The sequence below is a fragment of the Sceloporus undulatus genome, chromosome 5 (assembly GCF_019175285.1).
Source record: "Sceloporus undulatus isolate JIND9_A2432 ecotype Alabama chromosome 5, SceUnd_v1.1, whole genome shotgun sequence".
Lineage (NCBI taxonomy): Eukaryota > Metazoa > Chordata > Lepidosauria > Squamata > Phrynosomatidae > Sceloporus > Sceloporus undulatus.
This window is the reverse complement of record NC_056526.1, coordinates 35327626-35332414: the sequence shown is the minus strand read 5'-3', so window position 1 is coordinate 35332414 and position 4789 is coordinate 35327626.

Here is a 4789-nt window from a genome sequence, read left to right as displayed (position 1 = left end):
CGAACTTTCGCCGCAAATCCTCTCTCGCGATATTTAGTGCTTGGATGGGAGGAGGGAGGGAGAGGTACCGTTGGTTGCCGTGGTAACGGGAATAGAACGCGTGGCGTCACAAGGGCCCCCTGCGGAGGAGGGACGGAAGGAGCGAGGGGTCAATAAAAGCCTTTGTGGCCGTCTTAATGACGCAACGCATTTCACCATTGTGACACCAAGCAAGGGCCAGGCTCGGTCCTCCTTTTGGAGGACGCGTCCTCCATTTCACCAACCTTCCGTCCGGGAGGGTTGCCAAATGTCCTCCATTTAGAGCATTTCTTATATTCTTATAAGTATATATATATATATATATGTTAATATAATTATAGAAATTAATACTGTATATAATATTAATATATAATATAATACTAATTAATATTCTTATATATTGCTTATGTTCTTATAAGAATATAATATATATATATATATATATATAACTTAATATACTACATAAGAATTCTTGATATTCTTATATATTTCTGATATAAGAACATGCTTAAATAAGGATATGAATATGAGAATTTACATTTAATGTATTGTATGACATAGTCATCATGGGAGTGTGTCTTCTTAGCCCTCCGTTTTCCCTGAACGCCTTCCATTTTCTGGTGCCAAGTTGTCCTCCTTTGACGAAGGGAGAACGATTTAATGCCAGATACTTAAACAACCCAAAAATAATGGCCATAGAAGAGCTTCACGGATTCAACTCAAAACAGACAAAGAGTTCACGCTGTTGTTGTTGTTGTTGTTGTGAGCCTTTAAATCCTTCCTGACTTGCGGTGAACATAAGGCAACACAGTTGAGGTATTTCCTTGACAAGATTTGTTCAGAAGATGTTTTTTTGCCATTGCCGTCCTCTGAGGCTGAGAGAGTGTGACTTGCCCAGGGTCACCCAGTGGGTTTCACAGAATCATAGAATCCTAGAGTTGGAAGAGACCCCCAAGGGCCATCCAGCCCAACCCCCTTCTTCTGCCATGCAGGAACTCTCCATCAAAGCATCCCTGACAGATGGCCATCCAGCCTCTGTTTAAAAATCTCCAAGGAGGGAGACTCCACCACTTCACTCCAAGGAAGGAGTGTGTTCCTCTGTCGAACAGCCCTTACTCTCAGGAATTTTATCTGTGAGCCACCTTGGGTCCCTCTTGGGATTAAAATGGCATACAAATTACATAAATAAATAAATAGAATATTTATTTGTTATTATTTATGGTATTTATACCCTGCCCTTCAGCCCTAAAGGCTATCGGAGCGGCTTACAATTATTATTTTTAGTAGAATAGAATAAAGTTTATATAAATAAATAAATAAATAAATAAATAATAACTGATGTTTCAGGGGAGGGAGGGAATGATTGGGATGTGGGGTATGTTCTTGTTTTAATTGTAAACCGCCTCAATTGTCTTCAACAGGGAGGCGAGGTAAAAACAAAGCTTTTATTGTTGTTGTTGTTGTTATTATTATTAAAGTGTGAAGATATAAATTGTTGGTGTTTTTGTGTGCTTCCAAGTGGTTTCCGACTAATGGCGACTCTAAGGCAAACCTATGGAGTTTATCATGCTGGGACTAATTTCGGCATTAAAGAGAGGTTAAAGTGCATTTAAAGCATCCCGCAAATAAAATGGTGAGCAAATGTGCAAATGATTATCGCACACAATACCGCAAATAAAGTGCTATTGGAAATGCATGGTCATTGCTGACAAAACTGTTCAGACAGACTGTTCTCTTACAGATTATATTACACCTGTAATTCTGCCAGCATAAAATGGAAAGCAACAGGTGGTTTTTTTCACCTTATTGAAAAATTCACTTCAAATGTTTGCAAAACCATCTGGATTTTAGTCTAGTGAACATTAAAAAAAAAACCCACAACCTATGTATAGAGCATTTTCATGCAACACAAGATCTGGCTTTAGAGTCATAACATTATAAATTATTTACCTCTGAAAAACAATTCAAGAACTGAAAGAAGGCTTTGATTTGAAAGGACATTTAGCACATGGTCTGTCATTTTTTCCAGGCACTGTTAAATGTCTAAAGAACCAAGACTCTTCTGACCTGACTTTTGACACAAAGAAAACAGCCATCCTTTTATCTGGCAGTATGTCTATGTGGAACATGGCTTTGTCAACCATTGCTTCTGTTTCCTGCAGCGCATAAGGTTTTATGTTCACATTGAAAAGACATGAATGGACATGTTGATCAAAGCCTTGGAAGGTGAAGCCACCCATGTTGAGTGGACAGTACAATGTGCATAGGAAAGAGTTTGATGTTCTGCACACAAGACAAGCGGTTTATTCTTCCAAACAACTCGGAAAGTTCTCTTATAAGCCAAGACACTGTAAGAGAGGAAGTATAGCTAAATGGTGGAGTACATTTTTTAAAAAAACAACAACATTAAAGGAGTCCAGGGTTCAATTCCTGCATCTTCTTTTTTAAAAAAAATCAGGCGTCAAGTGGTGGTAAAGAACCTTGTCTGAGAATCTAAAGATCTCTGCCAGTCCAAGTGGACAATTCCAGGCAAACCTTGGAAATGTTACTTTCATGGTCTGGTTAGTCTAGCTGGGAATAAGGTAACTTCTTTTATTTATTGGTTGGCTGGGTGTGCCAACTGGGAAACAGAAATGCAATAACAGGAGATAGGTTACTAGAGGCTGAAGTATCACTGCTCACTAAGAGAGCATTTTGTTTTCTCCCAGCATGAATTGCCAGGGTTCAATTTTAAAAGGGCAGGTTAGCTTTTCTGCTCTAAGACGTCAGGGTGCTGCTGCAGAACTGGGTTAGATGGACAGTCACTTTTGATACACACTGCAGCCTTTCAGGTGCCTGTCTTGCTCATTTTTTTTCAAGGGCAGTGATGCTCAAACTCTGGTCTTCCAGATGTTTTGGACTTCAACCCCCAGAAGCCTCAGCCAGCTTTGCCAATGGTCCAGGATTCTGGGAGTTGAAATCCAAAATCTATGGTGGAGCAAATTTTGAATGCCATTGTCTTAGTGAAACTTTTGGTGGGTGAGTTTTGATACACAGAATCTTATTGCATAAGAAAATAAAACCAAAACAGAGCCACAGAGAAGTGGCTTTCTCCTTGCCTCTCCACATGTTGTCATAGCATTTCAATTCTCCTTGCAGAGGCAGAAAATTGTAAAAGCGTGCCTTTTGCCAAATGGATTTTTCCAGCCCAATGAAAGACATGCTTTTATGACCATCTCCCTCAGGAAGAGAACGGAAGTGTTGCGACAACATGCAGAGAAGCAAGGAGAAAGAAAAATGCTTCTCTCTTGCTGCTTGTTGGCTTTCTTTTGTCACATGCTAAGGCTCTTAGACCAGATCTTCATTTAACTTGCCTTCCCCAATGGGTGTGCCCCAGATGTTGGCTGTGCTGACTGAGGCTGAGAGTTGTCATCCAAAACATCTGGAAGGCAACAGGTTTTTGGAAGGCAGGTTAAATCCTTGTTGTAGACATTATAGTTGTAAATGTTGGATTAAGGTTAGTGCTAGGTATTACTTACTCCTTACTTAAGGAGTAAGAGGTATTAAAACCCAGAAGCCTGGAAAAAATGTTTTTCTGAACTACAACTTCCAGAATCCCTCAGACAGTATGGTCATTTGTTATGCTGGATGAGGGATTTTGAGATTTATATCCCCCACGACATTTCCCAGCTCTGCAACCTCACAGGTTCCCTCTTCGTCTACAACATCCCAACCAGAATATATATTTCACATCTTGCTAGCAAGAGAGGAGTTCTGTAGCTGTTCTGTTCTTTGCCAATCTAGTGTACTTTGCAGGCACTGGACTGTAACTCCATCATTCTTATTTGGTGGGCACCAGATGTGGGGAAACTGTGCTATTTGGTTTTGATTCCAAAGACTGTTGGAATGTGGCATGGAAATAAGTGCAGAACAATGAGAACAAACATGCCAAAGTTTAAAAAGAAAAGGTTGGGTAGAGATGTAAAATTTCAGGAATTTTTAAAGCTATAAAAATACAACAATCTTTTCCAGGCTTTTTTTTTAGTGGAGGGGGATGAAATTTTCAGGAAAAAAAAAACTAAGGAAAATGTGCTTATTAGCATCCTTTATAGACTGAAGATCACTTTGTTACTTTAGGAACATGAAATTAATTATCTTCATAATGTGCATCTGAGGAAGTAGACTGAAGTTTATGAAAGCTCATGCTTCCAGGTTCTTGTTGGAATAAATTTCCTTTAAATAGTGTGAAAAATATTTTGATTGACAGGATGCATCATATCCTGTGAAACTGTCCCAAAATGCTGAGTTAGGGCCTAAACAGATGGGTGGCTCCACGCCGCCCGTTTTTGCCGCAGAAGGAGGCCACAGCAACCAGATGCCATGACCTCTGTAAGGGCCAAAAAGAACCTGCTTCTGGGTGGGTTCTTTTTGCATCCTAGCAGGGGCGCCATAGACGCTCTCGCATGCCATGATGATGCCCCTTGTGCACAGCACCATTTTGGTGCTGTGCCACATGGATATTATCATGGCACGCGCCATGTGGATGGGTGCATGCCATAATGGTGGCTGGGTGGCAGAACTAGGGCTTGGAGCATGTGAATGCTCAGCCCTGGCTCAGCCCTAGTACGCATGCAGGCTGGCACAAAGCGCCAGTCTGTACTGCCCCTTAGAGCACATGGCATGATGTAACTTATGCAAAGTTTGCAAGTCACACTCAGCTTCAGATGATGACTACTGTAAACCTCCTCTGAAGAAACCTGCCAAGAAAACCCCATGATAGGTTCGCCTTTGG